Source organism: Rhinolophus hipposideros (assembly GCF_964194185.1).
Source record: "Rhinolophus hipposideros genome assembly, chromosome: 21".
Taxonomy (NCBI): Eukaryota; Metazoa; Chordata; class Mammalia; order Chiroptera; family Rhinolophidae; genus Rhinolophus; species Rhinolophus hipposideros.
This window is the reverse complement of record NC_138067.1, coordinates 50,292,040-50,310,816: the sequence shown is the minus strand read 5'-3', so window position 1 is coordinate 50,310,816 and position 18,777 is coordinate 50,292,040. Positions and strand designations below refer to the sequence as shown.

General features: G+C 42.2%; 1 long non-coding RNA gene across 1 annotated transcript in view; it reads right to left on the bottom strand.

The window, feature by feature from the left end:
- The window catches only part of LOC308490631, a 41,689-nt gene that overhangs the window by 2,612 nt on the left and 20,300 nt on the right, over positions 1 to 18,777 (bottom strand). Inside the window, exon 2 of the long non-coding RNA XR_013992247.1 lies at positions 14,277 to 14,567. This is a non-coding gene — a long non-coding RNA (uncharacterized lncRNA). The remainder of the gene's footprint in view (positions 1 to 14,276; positions 14,568 to 18,777) is intronic.

Sequence of the window (18,777 nt, the reverse complement as noted above, 5' to 3'; positions counted from 1 at the left end):
AATTTCTGATATTGTGGAAGGCAAAGTAAAGGAAAAAAGGGTCTGAAGGAATTTTTGTCTTATGTCTTAAATGCTCATTCTGAGGTGGGGCCTGTCATGCACAAGCCCCTTCTCCACAGATAGAGCTTGCAATAAATATTTTTGTTTCTTTGTTCTTAAATGTGTACAATCAGATATTTGAATATAAGTGAAAGAATATGAGTGAGCCTGAAAATAATGAGAGAGATATCAGAACTTGGGAACAAATCACAGGGAAATGAAATCTGCATCCTTTCGCATGGTTTTTTCTCCATGAACCCTGGGAGGCACTCACACAAGAGCTGGAGAATCCTAAGAAATGCTTCTCCTGGTGAAAAACGTGATGGGGAAGAGCGCCGCTGTAGAAGGAGCATTGAACTCCACTGGAACACTTTCTCTCTACCTCCTCTTTTGAATAGGAGCCTTGATCTGTGGGGCAGGGGAACCAAACACTTTGCTCTTAGAATACTAGTGAAAAGAGATTGCAGCTGGAGAAGAGAACAAGACAATCTATCCTTAGTTGAGGGGCAGGGAAGTACTTGAATTACTAAGAGGATCAGCATGCTGCCTTGAAGGATATGATATCTGGATAAGATTTAACAAAAAAATCAGCAGGTCAAAAATTTAAGGAAAAATAGTATCTTTCAGTCTTAAAGTATCTCCATTAAATATTATTTATCAAGGGGGAAAAAGGAACTTCTCAATGAAAAAACATGGTAGACATTACGTCAATAAAATGACCAAGTTTAACATAACCAGTAATAATACAGATTTACATCATGCCCTCCCTGAAATTGTGCAGTGAGAAGGGCGTGTCACCTCTCTGATAGTCATCTCAAAAACCCATAACTGTATTGTACTTATAAGGATATATCAGACAAAATCAAAATTGAGGAGCTGCCTATAAAATAGCTGAGAATTACGCTTAACATGTGTCAAAGTCATGAAAGTCAAGGAAAATCTGAGGAACTATTACAGATTAGAGGAGAACTATGGCAATCAAAGATTGGATTGGACTGGATCTTGAAACAGAAAGACAACACTTTAGGGGAAACTGGTGAAATCCAAATAAAGTCTCGAGTTTAGAAAACAGTATTGTACCAATGTTTATTTCTTTTTTTTAATTGAAGTTTGTTTGGGTGACAATTGTTAGTAAAGTTACATGGATTTCAGGTGTACAATTCTGTATTACATCATCTATAAATTCCATTGTGTGTTCACCTTCCATCACCATATATTTGATCCCTTTTACCCTTATCTACCACTCCCCTCCCCCCTTACCCTCTGGTAAAATGTTTATTTCTTAATTTTGATCATGCTAACATTAGAAAATTCTAGCTAATGGAAATAAGGGCACTGTGTACTATTTTTGTAGCTCTTCTCTAAATCTAAAATATTAAAATATTAGAAGCTATTTACATGTATAAATGTATGTCAAAATGTATGAATTTGAGGACACTAAGGAATCCAGGAAATACTGAAATGAGTTAGTATAAGTACCAAGAAAACCAGTAGAAGATCAGATTTTTGGAAAATGTGGTCCAGAGATAAAAATCAGATTCAATAGAATATATAATTATTGAGAGCTTAGAAAAATATTCCAGATGTAATAAATTCATGAAAGACAGATAATTCATTTAAATTTCATGACAGAACTTCCTTTTTGTGGGGCAGAGGAGTCACAGCAATGGACCTACAGAGTAGGGAATGGAATTCTAGCACCCTTCTTGGGTAGGGAGAGAACTCATGTACTTACCGACCGTCAGCCTCCTCCTGAGCCTTACAGGTGTCCTCATCTTAACGAAATGTGAAGTCAAGAGATTTTGGCTCTGGTTTGTGGGATAGGAAATGCAGGTGTACGTATCTTGTTTGAATTTGCATAGTTGACAAATCAGAATAGTGATTCAATAAATTACCAAAAAGAGTAGATAGGGGATATAAGGGAGATCATCCTCATCTATCATATGAGGAAGGCAATAGTTAAACTATAACATCAATTGCAGAATGACGTTTAGATACAGAAGCAGTATTTGGAGAATAAACATTAATCACCCAAAGAACTCAAAAAGAAAAACTGATGGAGGGCATGTGTTGGACTTGTACAGGAAGGGCAAGATTGAGACAGACACGTATAGTTAGTTCTTTATTATAAACCTATGATCTTTTACCACATATTTGGAGATATTTTGTTTGCAATATATAGCAAGTAATCTGTTAGAACCATAAAATGATGGGTAAGACAAATAAGTGTGAATATGTTTTTCTTTACATTCTTTTGTGTGTTTATGGGTATATACACATGCATGTGTAGGTATCTATTTAAATGTCAGATACACACACATAGATAGATACATACGTACATAGATACGTAGATATAGATAGGAAAGAATCATATGCATTCCATATTATAGGTTACCAAATGTAATGCTAAATCACCAAGAAAGATTTTTAGCAATAGAGGCAGACAGTGAAATAGCTCATTTCATAAGCTCTTATATAAGAAAAGACTGCTTTTCTAAGTTGAAGGCAAACATTGCGGGGCATATTCCTTTACACTGAAAAATCCTCAGCTCTCAAATCTAGAGCATATTTCAACCAAACTTTCCAAACCAATGTTATTACAACATGATTTATATAAAAGTCACTTGAGAATCACTTGTATTCTTTGATAGGTTGGCCGGAAATGGAATGCACACAGTCAGGCAACTTAAGAAAGCTTTATTGTAAGAGAGCAACAGTATATTGGCTGTGCAAAAGATGGCTACAATCCGGACTGCATGTCTAAAGGAGACTTCCAGTCCTGAAGAGGGGATGAGGAGGTTTTTATAGGGGCTGTGCAGACAGGATAGCATTGTTTGAACATGAAATGTTGAATGACAGCAAGCTAGTAGCTCTTTTGTGGTATTTTCTGTTGTTACAAGCATGGCTCTGTTTGTGTAGGTCAGCCAACATGGCTCCGTCTGTAAGTCAAGGTCTCTGAGACCTAACATTAAATGAAGGTCTCTAACATTCAGAGACCTACCCTTCCAGACTTGTTTGTTATTAAAATGTAGAAAGGCCATCGTGTCTCTATTCTGTAGTTTCTTCAGGCTGAATGAAGGTGGAGAGAGGAGGGAGACATTGTGGAAGGGGCTGGTAATGTTGTTGTAGGTGAAGCATTTTATGGACAGCTCCATTTGTGCACACCTGGAGTAGGCTCTGCAGGAATTGGGTGAAAAGGTGGAAGAGGCAAAGACCAAAGGCTAGGACCATAAAAGATAATAGTTAAAGGCCCTATGAGGAGAACAAATCAAGAGCCACTCTTAGCTGTAAACTCGGATCGCCACTTGGTTCCTGAGGTGGTGTCTGTGATTCTGGGCCTGGCTGAGATCCTGTGGCAGGGTTTGAAATTCATGTAAGGAGACTCCTAGCCCTGCCGTTCCTTTCGTTACTCCCACAGAGATGTTCAGTGACACTAAAAGCGGATAAGGAGAACGACCATCTTTGGTGCATGAGAGTATATGTGGGGAGAGGTAGAAATTGACTATTGGGGGTGATCTCAATATCTGGAGAAAGGAAACCTAGGATGTAAGTCCCTGTACAATTGGTGAGCAGGCAAGCATATGTGGAAGATGAAGAATTAGCTTGTGAGCCGGGTAGAGATAAGGGGTAATGGTAGGCAAAGTGTTATGAGAGGGAAGAGTCATATAATAAAGACAATAATGGGACTCAAGTCTTCTTGGGTTGAAAATCAGGTGATGGAATCAAAGAAAAGGAGCTCTAAAATGGACAAGTAGAGATAAGGAGAAAGGTAGAGATAACGGAGAGGATTTGGAGGGAGAGAGAAGGGGCTGGAGTGAGGTTGGAGTTGTGTGGTTCACGCAATGAGGAAAAGAGGAGAGGGTAGGGATCACAGTTCGTTAGTCTCTGAGTTTTTCCTGCAGGATGTTACAAAGTCAAAACGAGGTGGAGTGGAAATCAGGTGCCATATCACGGAGCCTGGGTGGAGTGGCAGGACAGGGGGTTCAGCTGTTTTTGCAGCTGAGTCAAATGAAAGCAGGAGGGGTGATCCAGCAATTGCTGCTGTGGATGTGGTGAGAAGATGGTGGCAAGGCTCTTTCCCAGTTTGTCAACGTCTGACAGGTTCAGGTGTTTGAGATGGACCAAGTTTCCTGGAGCTTAGGGAATGTGAGAAAAACCGAGGAAGTGTCTTGGGGTCGGGGAAAAATGCAGTGTGCATACTCCCCATGGATCTGCGGAATGAGGCTGATGGCTAGGAGGTAGTCGACCATTGGTGAGCTATTAGCTGTGAGGTTGTCTGGAAGGAGGGATCTGACATGAGGGAGCTTCTCCCCATCTTCCCTTCCTCTGAGGTCACAACTGACAAGAGCTTCCTGGCTGCTCAGAATGGAGTCTGGGGTGACACCTTCCCTATGGAGGGGTGCGTGAGCCTCAGACAGGCGCAGAGCTGGCTTCTGTCTCCTCCAAGCACTAGCTGTGTGACTTCAGACAAAGACATGGGAAGTCAGTCTCCTCACCTGTCAGGTGGGGATAACGGCTCCCTCTCAGGGTGGCTGTGAGATCAGTGAGGTGATGCAGGTCAGCTCCTGCCCCACAAAAGATGGGCCCTCACTCCCCCTCCCTCTTCCCTTCTCAGTCCTTTCTCTACCTCCATGGGCTGGAAGGATCTATGAGCAAATAGAAGGACTATTAGCAAATAGTCTCCTGGTGGCAGAATGCGCTCTCCTGTTGGTGTCCACACAGCCAGTCCCCTGAGTGCTGACTCTGGCATCTGTGCCAGCTTCGTCCACAGGGCAGCGCTCACCACAGCCCCTCCCTGGTCTTCAAACCCTGCTCATCTCCAAATTCAAGGCCCTTGTCTCAGCTCAGGCCAGAGCGCCTCTCACCGCTCTTCTCACGGGTCTCCCTGCTGCCGTCCTTCCCTCGTCCAGGGCAACCTGCACACTGGGACCAGCTCCATCTTTCTAACTAAGGTGGGGTCAAACCCCGTCACTTCCTGTGCCTACAACCACCAGCAGCTTCACTGGGGCTGGAGAGGAAAGTCTCTGTCATCAGCACAGTGTTGCGACTTTATCAGGCCTCATGTTCTTCTCCTGGTCTCATTTCCTATCATAACACCCCAGTTCACTCACCAGGTACCCCCAGCTGTCACCATTAACCTGTCTGGTGCGGGCTTTGACAGACAGAGGTGTCAGCACTGAGACTGGGCCTGAAAGCAGGAATCTGAATAAAATACAGACTTCAGTGAACAGTCATGCATCAACATGTGTACGTTGATTGTAACAATTCTGGAAAGAGAGGAGAAAGTAAAACTAAAGTTAAGATACACCTATTGCGTCGAAATGGGTGATTTCCATGAACAAAATGGACCCTAAAATAAGGAAAATACTAAGCAATGATCCATCCAGGACCTCATCTTCCCACTTATTCTCGTCACATTGCTGTGGAATTCCCTCTCCTGGGACAGGGAAGGAAAGGGGACAAAGCAGTTTGGAAGTTCCCCTGAGATCGATCCCTACCCAGTGTCCTCATATCCTGCACCCAGGAAGTCTTGATTTTGATATGTCAGGTAGGACTGGAAGCCACTGAGTTCCCTGGAAGCTGAGGTGCTGGACTGGGGCCAGAGAACAGATGCTGGGTCAGGAAAGCAACAGATTGCACATCACTGAGCCCTAACCCTAACCCCAAACCAAACACCTAACCTGTAAAACCGAAACACTAAACCCTTAGCCCTAAGCCTAAATCTAAACCTTAACATAAACGTAAAACCTTACAACCATAAACCATAACCAACAGCATAAACCGTAACCTAAACCCTCAACGTAATACTAAACTATCTCCAGAAACCACAAACTATGAACCATATCCATAAACCATGACTATAAACTATAACCAAAAACACATAGCCATAAACCATACATGTAATCCATAATCAATCTCATAAACCATATAACATACATGTAGCCATAAACAATACACATAAACCATAACCAAACTGTAACCCACAATCTTAACTTTAACCCCTGACTCAGCACCACACTGCCCCTCAGCCCCAACCCTAGCCCTGTTGGGACACTACTAGCCCCTAACCAGTCAAATCAGAAGTAGGTCACAAAGACAGAAGACACAGATCTATGTCCCTTATAGAGTTGTAGTGATGTTCTCTATGTGAAAGGAAGAACTGAAACTGTCTATGCACAGATGACAAGTCACATCTTAAATACATAACTTCCAAAAGAATCAACAAAAACATTATTATTACTAGTAAAGTAATTCAACGTTAAATGACAAAATATCAATACACAGGAATCTGTTTTATTTGTATACGCTAGCAAGGAGTAATCTAAAAAAGAATTTAAGAACACAATTCCATTTTAAATAACATCAACGTTGATAAAATACTTAGGAATAGTGCAAGGCTTCTACACTGAAAATTACAAAACATAATGTCTTTGTTTGCTGAAAGAAATTAAAGGAAACTACCTACATAAACGTGAGGCCATCTCATGGTGATGGAAATTGTTAGGATGGCAACAGAACAGATGCGATGTAAGGATTCAGTGTCATTCCTGTGAAAAGGCCCCAAGGCCTTTGTGGAAAAACGTGCAAGCTGATCCTAATTCACAGCAAATTTCCAGGGAAGAAATGAGCCATAAGGATCTTCAAAAACAAAATCAGGTTGGAGGCTCACCCTTCCCAAACGTAATTCGTAATTAGTACAAAGCCACAGTAAGGAAAACATGGTGACACTGGCATAGAGATATACATAGAGATCAATGGAATTGTATTGAGGACCCAGAAATAAACCCATCGGTCTAAATCAGTAGATTATTTTTTAACATACACATTAAATTTATCATTGTCATTTACAGCTTTAATTTATAAAACACAGAAATACGCTTTTTTTCTATTTTTTCTGTTCCTTTTTTTTTTTTTTTTTTTTTTTTTTTTTGGTAAGGAGGGCGCAGCTCACAGTGGCCCATGTGGGGATTTAACCAGCAACCTCGGTGTTAGCAGCACCATGCTCTAACCAAGTGAGCTAACAGGCCACCCTCAGAAAGACATTTTTAAAAGTGCTCTATGACCGGAATTTAAACGCTACAAATATTAGTTTTGTGAGTGTAATTTGTATAAATTACAATCCGATAGTTGGAGATTTCTTTTCAGTATGGTTACTATACAAATGAAATAAATGGCAAAAGGACTTAATAGCAATGTTTTGTTATCTATGTATTATCAGATACTTTAGGACCTAAACCAAGATTCTGAGTGTTCAGACTTCATTTACTGTATTTCATCTTTAAATACTTCCCTACCTGTATTCTGAGTCAAGTCAGTTGATGAAAGGGTGTGACTTGGGATAGCATTTTGTTTCATACCAAAACTTTTCCTATCTACAGTCACCACCTTCAAGGAATTAACATTACAAGGCCAAAGTAATCTGCTGGGTCCCTTTTTCGAACAGTTTGCAAAAAATTGTGGCAACACCCTCGAAAGCCAAACAGATACCCCCAAAATAGGACAATCATGCACGGTCCTGTAAAGTATGTTAAGTTTTCCCCCATCTAAAAGTTAAGCTATAAAATATATGAACTACAGTTGACTTGGTTTCAGGAGAAGCACATCTGAGGATTTACGTTAGTGTTCTCATCTTCAGGCATTACCAGGGAGTCTGTAGGCCACCATGCGATTTACTCTGGATGATGGCAGTGAGGCAGGAAGGCAGACGTGCTCACAATTGGTGATCAACTATAGTCCTGACTCTTCCCATTTTTCAGGCACAACCTAATATTTGTATAAATCAGTAGATCAAATGAACAAGAAACTTCCAATAGTGGCAGGAATGTCACTGTAACTGTGATCTGTCTGAACACAGAACGAGTTTCATTTTGGAGCCCTTTCTGAGCCTTTTCTCTGAGTGGACTGTCATTTTTGGCAGTCTTGTCACAATCAATATCAATTATCATTTTTTAAGGACCTCACCCCTTTCAATATTTGAGAGGACTGCCACCAGTTTCTGAACTGAACTCTTCTGTAATGAAATGTCCAGTTGTCCCACCACATGATTTAGGTATTTCATGCGTTCAGGATGAGTAGTTACAGGCGAGGTGAGGCCACGTTTCGGCGTCGGAGTCAAGGTTTCAGGTGGATGTATGCACGCATGTTATATCCTACCATGCTGTTGGCGTCAAATAGAAACTCAGCCGCAGTTGTACCGCTCCCATGCAGGGGGGTGGTCGCAGGGCCATGTCCAGACCCACAAAGGGCAGACACCCTGACATTGGGGAAAGAAGGGTTTTCCAACAAATGGTACTGGGCAAATGACCATCCAAATGAAGAGAAATGAAATTGGACCCCAACCTCACACCACACACAAAACTTAAAATACATGAAGGGCTTAAATACAGGCAGTAAAAGTATAAACTCTCAAACAAAACGTGGAGATACATTGTCACGACCTTGGATTAGCGATGGTTTCTTAGATATGACAGCACATACAACAAAAAAAAGATAAATTAGACTTCCTCAAAATTAAAAACATACATGCATCAAAATAAGCAATCCAGAGAGCGAAAAGACACGCCATAAAATGGAACCAAATAGGTACACATTATATATCTGATAATAGTCTGCTATCCAGGAGACAAAGAACTTTTACAACTCAAGAACAAAAAAAGAAAATGACTAACATTTTAAAATAGAATTGAATAGAACCTTCTCCAGATGAGACCTGCAAAGTGTCAACAAGCACAGTAAGATGTTCCACATCCTCAGTCCTGATGCAAATGCAAATGAAAACCACATGTGATACCCCCTCACATAGTACCAGAAGGGCTATAATCCAGAAACTAAAACTAACAAACAGCAGCAACAATGTAGAAAAATTAGAACCCTTAAACATTGAACGTGAAAAATTACAATGGTGTGGCTTCTGCATACAACACTTGGAAATTTCCACCCCACAAAAAAATGCCCATGTGGCTCAACAGACCCACTTCTAGAAATATACCCCCAAAATTGAAAACAGTTGTTAAAGGTGGATACATGAATCCACAGAAGCGCTCTTCACGATAGCAGAGACTTAAACAATTCAAATGTCCATCTTAATCAGCAGTGGAAACTAAGTGACCAATCCTGCAGCTACACCAGGATTCTTTAGCTTGATGCAATTATGAACATATTTCATAACTTCTAGAAATATGTTTCCTCTTAGCACAAAAATTCTAACGTGGCAGAAGACATGTTTACTAATACACCCAAAAATATTTAGTTCATCTACAATAAATAGCAAAAAAGTTGATAAATCAATGTTCAGTACTTAGTGTGTCATTATTCTGCTACTTGGAAATGCTCTAGACATTCAATAATGATGCATCATTTAATTTATAGGATAAAACTTTATCATTTCCAATTACCAAAGACACCTGGAAAATCTTTTCCATGTATATATACAATGTAATTATCACTTAAAAGTTTACCTTTTATTTTAATTGAACCTATTTGATATAGTAGTTAAAACTTTGAGATTTCAAAGTCAGTAATGACCAAAGCTATTTTCTTGACATATTTTTAACAGATAACTAATTTTTATAAACCCGGTTAGAAAAAATTGTATTTTGTGCTGATAATTTTCAAACGCATGACTGTGTAATCAAACCAAACTAAAACCAGCTTTAACATCAACTATTTCACCAGGTCATAAAGTATTTCTGTTTGTTTGTATTTTATTTCTTACTTTATATAATCATTTAACTTGTTCAAGCCAATCAAATATCACAAACTGGTTAACACCGCACGGAGCTACAAAACGTCTTACCACACACAAACACAAACTGGTTTCACACAGAGATCACAAATTAACAGAGTTAGTAACAACTATAGAGAACACACAAGATGTTTTACCAAGAAAACAGCTGGTTGTCACAAGAGTTCTATAACACAATGTAAATTTATAAGTTTTCCCCATTCCAAGGACCCATCGTCCTGATGTGGACAGTGAGGTCTAAATAGTGAGACACCAAGCAGCCTCTTTACAGCTCAGGCCAGGAAGCCAGAGGCCCCTCCACACCGAGTGCAGAGGAAGCAGCCCTCCCAGAGCCAAAGGGTCACCCCCAAAGACAGTCAGAGAAAGCACAGACCTTCATCACATAGGCAGTAGGGATGGTGGGGTGGACAGAGTGTCTCAGGTCTCCCACAAAATGTGAGGCACCTCCAGCCCCAAACCCACTAATCTGTGGCCCCGAGCAGGTGCTACTAGACCGGGATCTGACCAGCACTAAAGGGTAAGGAAGGCTGGGGGGGACAGATGCCCCTTATGGGCAGAGTCCCCTCAGAACACAGTCCCCTGGGAGCTGGCACAGCCAGGCAGAGGTGCACTGGGAACCCCAGCTTATCTCACTGGCCACCAGGTGCAATGGAGTAAGTGCACCTGGCAGAAGGTGGGGACCAAAGAGGATTAGCTTCCTTGGTCACAAAGCCAAGCTCCCAGGACTCAGAACAAGAAGGAAAGAAAAACCTAAAGAGACTTTTAGAGAGGGACCCACAGCAAAGTTTGTCTCTGCAGACACGGGTCTGGAGAGAAACACTTAACTCCCCAGCCAGTGGGGCCGGCTCCAATGACAGTCTTACTGGAGCCTGTGCCTGTGTTCTGTCCCCATGGTAGTTCCTTCTTAGGGCAAAGGATACGCAAGACACAGACACAAGAAACAAAGAACATCTCTGGGAGGAAAGAATAAAGAACATCTCAGGGAGGAAAGAATACAGAAAACCCTCGAGTCTCTAGGTGCAGGAAGTAGCTGCACAGATACTTTTTCTGCCTACCTAAATTCAGAAAGCAGACAAAGGCCTCGCACCCCTGCTATCTTCTGTCCAACTGCTGACAGAGACCAGGAATTGTAATCTATGAGCACCTAGAATTCACACACACACACAAAAATTCCAAAGACAGTGAGGAGAAATCAGGTAAATATGACATTTTACACAAAGGTGGCAGTTGGCTCTTAGGCTTTAGACGTAAAAATGGGAGATTTACAGGTAATTCAGGAAAAGCTAAACACACATGGCAGGTCAAGTTTTGTGAGGCTCCTGCATGGAGTCTTCCTGTCTACTGCTAAGGGGATTGTGCTCAGGGTTTTATTTGTGCTTCATAGTCTTTAAGGAGGCTGGGAAAGGGGAGCCAGGCTGGAAAGGGGAGGCTTGTATTGTTAAAACTGCCCCTTTGAAATTTTTATTTTATTTACCTCAGCGGGCCTGGGACAGTTGTGGGCTCTGTTTCCATTTCAGATCTACTCAGCAGAGGGTCCAGGGTGATGCTGAGACTTTCTCACGTCTATCGGACTGAAAAATCAGCTTCCATTTTTCTCAGGTTTCTGATTGGTTATTAAATCCTTTCAAGCCAGTTTCAACATACCAGTTCTCAAAATCTTAAATCTCCGTAAAGATTTTTAACACTTACACATCTCTTGATTTTCTCTTCTGCGTATTTTAAATCTAATGATGACATTAGCATCTATTAAGACCCAAGAAGCTGAAGAACTAATTCAAAATCTTAAGAATAGTTAAATTTCCTTGTATCCGTTAGTATTAAACATGTGGTCTATCTCTAGGGTCCAAAAAAACAGCTTTGTTATGAGAGTTCTCTAACACATTTTCCAATTTAGAAGTTTTTCCAATTCAAAGGATCCATACTCTGGCCACTGATGGTAGGATTTTAATAGCTACTCAAACCAAAAAGCCTTTTTACAGCTTGACCAAGGAAGCCAAAGGCTTTCTGTCACTGTGGTATTTCCTTGTCAGGACCAACGACACAAGAGACACAGAGACACAAAAAATGACCATCTCTGGAAGGGAAGGCGGGAAGGGAGGGTCAGGGTTGGAGATTAGGGTCCAGGGTCCCTGGTAAGGTGTCCTACTCAGGCCCTGGTGTCTGGCTATGTGGGACAATGGTCCATTTAGAGGTCTGGATCTGGGGTCCATGGTCCAGCTCTGGTGTCTTCTCTTATCTGAACACACAGGTGAGTACACATGTGAGTACTTTCGCCAAACTGGTTTCCCACGCACATTTCCTCCAGGCCCTATTGAAGTGATCACTTCATTAAAGAAAACCTGTGGACATATCCCCTCATGAGAGGGAAGAGAAAAAATAAACATGTGGGATTACATCAAACTAAAGAGTGTTTTCACAGCAAAGGAAACCATCAATAAAACAAAAAGGGATCCCAATGAATGGGAAAAGGTATTTGCCTGATATATCTGATAAGGGGTTAATGTCGCAAATTTATAAAAAACACACTCAACTCAACTCCAAAAAAACAAACTACCCAATTAAAAAATGGGCAGAGGACTTGAAGAGATATTTTCCTAAAAAGGGCATACAGATGGCAAACAGACATATGAAGAAATGCTCAACCTCACTAACCATCAGAGAAATGCAAATAAACACCACAATGAGATACCACCTCACCCCAGTCAAAATGGCCATCATCAATAAATCAACAAACAACAAGTGCTGGCGCGGATGTGGAGAAAAGGGAACGCTTGTGCACTGTTGGTGGGACTGCAGATTGGTGCAGCCACTATGGAAAACAGTATGGAGGTATCTCAAAAATCTGAAAATGGAACTACCCTATGATCCAGTAATTCCACTCTTAGGTATCTATCCGGAGAAATCCAAAACTCCAATTCAAAAATCTTTATGCACTCCTATGCTTATTGCAGCACTATACACAATAGCCAAGACATGGAAACATCTGAAATGCCCATCGGTAGATGACTGGATTAAGAAACTGTGATACATTTATACAATGGAGTATTGCGCAGCCATAAAGAAGAAAGAAATCTTACCATTTGCAACAACAGGAATGGACCTAGAGAACATTATGTTAAGTGAAATAAGTCAGACAGAGAAAGACAAATACCATATGATCTCACTTATATGCAGAATCTAAAGAAAAGAATAAGTGAATGAACTAATCAGAAACAGTTTTGGGGACAAAGAGGAAAAACTGAGGGTTGCTAGATGGGTGGGGGGGGGATAAGGGGGAAGGTGAGGGGATTAGAAAACAGTCGGTAACCACAAGATGGCCACGGGGTTTTGAAAATTGATTTGGGGAACGTAATCAATAATGTTGTAAAGATTTTGTAGGGTATTTGATGGACACGTGTCCCATTGGGAGACCACCTCAGGGATGATGTGGATGCCTGATCACTGCACTGTACACCTGAAGCTGAACAATAATGAATGCCAACTATAATTTATATATATAGATATGTGTATATATATGTATGTATATACTTACAAGTGGAGTACAGCATTAGGAATCGAGACAGTGGAAATGTAATGGCTGTGTGCGATGTCAGAGGGGTAGTGGATGGGGGGAGAAGGGTTCACACAGTGTGAGGGATATAAATGATAAATGTCTAAGTATTACTTTGTCTTGTGCACCTGAAACTAATAAAAATATATTTGATAACTAGGATACTTCACTAATTTTGGCAAACCTACATGACCTAGTTCTTCAAAATCAACAAGATTCTTCTCTCCTGAAAGAACTCTCCCTCACAGTCTCAAATAGATAGGCAGTCCTTAAGACAAATAACTAATTTATAACTGTTTCTAAAACCACATAGTGAGTCCATTTCCGTCACTATTCATTGCCATTGGTACAGCAAGAAGAGAGGGGCTCATCTACACTATGTTTTCTTTGATAGTGAAAAGGGGAAAAAATTCCTGAGTCTTCAAGAGGGGAAAGATCAATTCTTAGCCTCCCAAATCCACAAAGATGATGGGAACTTTGGTGCCATTATACTTTTGATTGAGCAATGTTGAACAAGGTTTTAACTGTTTTTTGAAATAGGGAGATTTTCTAAACTAACTGAAAATGAACGTCTTGCACACTACATATTTTTATTTCTGAACTGTAAGCTGCAAGCCCGATGGAATCAATATACCCTAATTTCCTACATCCTCATACAAATTAATATTTTACTAATATTTATCAATAATAGAACCATATATTTTATTTTAGGTTTTAGTAAAAATAACTTGTATTTTCACAAGAAATATATTTTAATTTCATTTAAAAAAAAAGAAAACCTGTGAGTCTCTACTCTCGAGAAGCTAGGTTCACAAATATATTTTCCTGCCAGTCTACTTGTAGAGGAGGGGAAAAGGACGTGCAGTGCTTCTAAATTCTCTCAAACCTTGCATAAATACATACACCAGAAAGGCTCACAGCGTGAACAAAAACACCGCTTACCTCTGGCGGCAGACGTCCTTGCCAGCTGCAGTGGTTGCCAGGAGCCAGCAGTGCCCTGGCCATTAATTCTCCTTGCAGGCTTCCCCAATACTGTGGGGGCTTCACAATTATTTGTTTTGCTCTGACCTAGTAAGTGTGTTATTGGAGAGCAGGTCAGTCATCACAGGAAGGCATTCCAGGATGTAGGAACAACTCGTGAACAAAGGCAAGCAGGAGGAGGATTTGTTTTTAAAAAAGAAAATATATCCCCAAAATGCAGGAGTGCACAGGCACAGGAGGAGAGCGACTGTGCTGAAACAAACAAAATTTAGGATTATATTTTAATGAGGGTGGGAAACAATCAGGAGTGGAGTCACAGGTGGAGCCTAGGGCGTTTCCAGGGCGTTCCCAGGGTGTGTCTCTGCTGATCACTCCCTCCCATCAGGAAGAGGGATTTCCTTGTGGGAACTGTCCTGAGGACACAGGGGTGGAGATTTTTCCCAGCCTGCAATGCTAATAGTGTTATAACCCTTTACAATTAGCTGTAGCTGTAGCATTTCTGAGGAGTGATCTCATCTCCCTTTTCTTTGTTTCACAAATCATCTTCCTTCCTTTCCTTCTGTCTGTCCCTGAGGCACTGTTCTCTCTGTCCAGAAGAACAACTTCTTCTAGCTGAGCTAATCATCAAATTAAGAATCGGGTTAATAAGATAAAATTGAATTTTAACCTACGTGCATGGGGAATTCACATATGCCAGTCGTCTAAAAGTACAACAGCTGCAATTACGTACAGTTCATAATACTTGATAGTAATAAATGATCATGTCCATGGTTAGTGTATTGATTTCAACTTTATCCTTATTTTTATGCTAGTTGGGCCTTTATGCACCTTACTTTAGTAAACGTGTACTTGTTTGAAAGGTCTTATAAACTGAATGAACGCCCACTAATGTGAGATATAAGTCATTCCACTCAGCAAGGTAATTTTTTCAGGGGATATTGTTACGGAAATCTTTTTCATCGCACTGTAGTTACATGAATATCAGATGTAATGACACGTACAACCTAAATAAGACAGGATAACCGAGAATGTACACGTTGTAAAAATACACATATTTCCAAAGTTAGCCCTGTGGACAGATAGGTGTTGTGGCGTGGAATTTACAAAAGGTGAAAGCATTCACAGACTCTACAAAGGAAGCTTTTATGACAGTTAGGGCAGAGAGAGAATGCCCATGGCAGTGTCCAACAATGGCGGCTGCCTCTGGTAAGAAAGAGAGAAACACGGGGGGTTGGGAGTGAGGGGGAGTCGCCGGCGCAGAGTCCAGTGTCTGAGGGTGGACAGCTGCACCTAACTTTGGGTTAGCTTTTTCTTACGTAGGAAAGGAGGAGTCGGTCAGGCTGGTTTGAGGGCTGACATCCTTCCTGGGGTCTGGTCTGTTTGAAGACAAAGTTATGTCCGGACTCCAAAGTAGGAGTTAGCCATAGAGGCCTGGGACTCGAATGCATCACCAGTAAAAAAGTGCAAGAAGTTGTAAATTGGATTCCAGTGTCCGGGTGCCTGGGGATTACGAAATTGCTCTTTCCCAGGTTAGGATGTTAGTTCACGAGGTATGGGTTTACTTGAGAAAGGGAACAAACAGTTAATCATTGAGGGGAGAAACAAAGAGAAAACAGCTGAATATCAGGGTGGATCAATAACTGGGTTTAATTACAGGTGGCTGGATAGCGAGCTATGCGGTGAGTCACACTGCAAACTAGCTAAGTCTAAGTGTGTCATTGATTCCCCGAATCTCACCGATACAATAGAGGCATGCAGTGGGAGGAGTGGGCGATGCGATGTTTGCAGACCCAGGCCCCATATGCAGTAACACTGCCTCGTCCTCTCATTATAGTAAATAAGGTCCAGGCACTGCTGCCAGTGTCCCACACACAGCTCAGTGCACAGGGGGCAAACAGGACCCAATGCATGTGCGTTGTAAAACGCTCTGTGGTCTTTCTGGGACTCCCATGGAAACTGTCACTGAGGAACCCCATGCAGGGAGCAGCAAGCATGGGTCGTTTATTCTTTTTGGACTTGGAAAATGTTAAACTTTTAATATTAATATCTGTGAACAGAATGTCTGCTTTTACTATGTTTTCTTGGCAACTGATGTGTACTTAGTGTGGGCATTGAAATGGTGGTTTGACCTCTCAGTGGTAACTGAGATACTCTTAAGAAAGGGGAAAGCTTTTCATAACATTTCGGTTACACACTTAACATAAAACGTGGCTCATCTGCAGCTTTAAGTCAAAAGGTAGAGAAAGGGCATCTGAATTTTAATGCTTTTAGTTTCAGGATTCTGCAGTTTCGACCGCAGTCCTACAGCATGAAACTGACACGACCGCCTGTGTATTTCACAGAGCAGACACCAGTGTGAGCTCTCAGCTCAGAGAGTATCCAGACCGGAAGAAACGTCACTCTTTTCCTCTGGGCCTTTGGAGAACCCAGACCAAAACGACAACTCATTCAAGGTTCCTGCTGAGCAGCGGGGTTTTCCGTCACTGCCTAGAGAACAGCACTGTAAGGACTCCCTGACCCTGTAACACACGGGCTGGCACCAGCAGCAGCCTCCTGCATCTAACATCTGCTCTGTCTCTTGGTGGCGTCCTCTTCTCTTCCGAAGCATGTGATCTCATGGTGTTTTTCATAGTAATAGTTCATGTTCAGGGATGTTAAATGTTTAAGGGTTCAGGGGTTTACAGCTGCAGGGTTGGAGGCAGGGGGTGAGAAGTCAGGGTCAGGGTTGGAGATTAGGGTCCAGGGTCCCTGGTAAGGGGTCCTGCTCAGGCCCTGGTGTCTGGCTATGTGGGGCAATGGTCCATTTAGAGGTCTGGATCTGAGGTCCATGGTCCAGCTCTGGTGTCTCCTCTCATCTGAACACAGGTGAGTACACATGTGGGTACTTTCTCCAAACCGGTTTTCCACGCACGTTTCCTCCAGGCCCAATTGAAGTGATCACTTCCTGTGGTACCACTTTTTCAGAGAACTAAGTGAGCACGGGGTAGGACTCTGGCATGAGAGCCAGGGGCCAGACTCTCGAGACAGAGGGCAGCCCGTCTTCATGAGAGCCAGGGTCCCGAGTCTCACGCGACAGCTGGGGCGAGAGCCACCATGATGTCTCTCGCATGCTGTGGTGGCATCTGTTGTGAGGGAACTTGGTGTATCCTGGAGGAGCCGCTACTTCGGGGAGAACTAGGGACGTCCTTCTGCGCATGCTTCGCCTCAGTATCTCCCCGGGAGGCGTGGACACAGGAGGAGAGGTAGGGAGAATCCTCCTGTGCGTGAACTCTGCTGACAGGTGGGGGCGGGGAGGCGTGTCGGCCACAAGAGGACCCGCAGAGGAAGGACATAGTGGGGAAATCGCTGGTTTTCCTTTGTGGTGTCAGATCGTGTTCAGTGCTGCTGTTTTGCGTACAGCTGGCCAGTGTCCCCAGCGTCATTTATGTGGATTCAATTTTAAGCACCATTCTGCTCGTTGATCTATGTGTTTGGTTTTATGCCAATACCACCCTGCTTTGGTCACTACAGACTTTTGGGGTGATGTGGAAAACCGAAATTAAAAAGGCCGCTGTGTCTTCCACATCCCAGGTCACGTACCAAAGGCACAGTGGGTACTAATATATTCTCCCTCATCTACTCTAGTTAACAAGGGCGATCAGCTCCACCCCCTTGGGTGAACGGGGTCTGCATGGGTCTTGGCGTCTGCATGGGTCTTGGCGTCTGTCATGAGCTCGGATGCGTTCCGTTTTTCTGGTGTGGTCCTGACATGGTTGTTTCCAGTAGTTTACTCTCCAGTAATTTCAAAAGTCTGGAAAACTTTCCGTAGCACGACGGGTACTCTTTCTCTGCACTCACATTCTGCCGCTGTCATCGCTTTCCGACATTTCACACCCAGTTCTCCAGTGAGTTTCATCCCAAACAGGTGTGCTTTCCCCGGGAATCACCACACGACCCCCACGTGTGGATATGATTGTGGCTTCCACATTACAATCCACTCCATGGCTCCACTTCAGCTTTCACCACCTGTCCCAGCTGTGTGAAAATGTCTCTCACCATTCTGATGTGACTCTTTTTCTGGAACTGTCACTGAGGCTTTCCCTGGTTTTCATAAATTTGTATTTAACCTTCAGAAGTGAATCCTATCTTGGATGCCCTTCATGCCCAGCTTCTTTCACTTAAGATGTTTTCAATGCCCATCCGTGTTCTCACAGGTATCAGTACTTCACTAATTTTTTTATTGTGATTAATTATATGCAGCACAACATTTACTGTTTAAACCATTTGAAGTACATGTTTCTATGGTATTAACTGCGTTTACGTCGTTGTACAAATACCACCAACACCATCCACCTTCAGAATTTCATTTTCCTCAATTAAAACTGTATCCATAAAGCAATAAGTCCACATTCCCATTTCCCCACAACCCCTGGCAACCACATTCTACGTTCTGTCTCTGAATTAGCTTTTGGTACATAGCTGA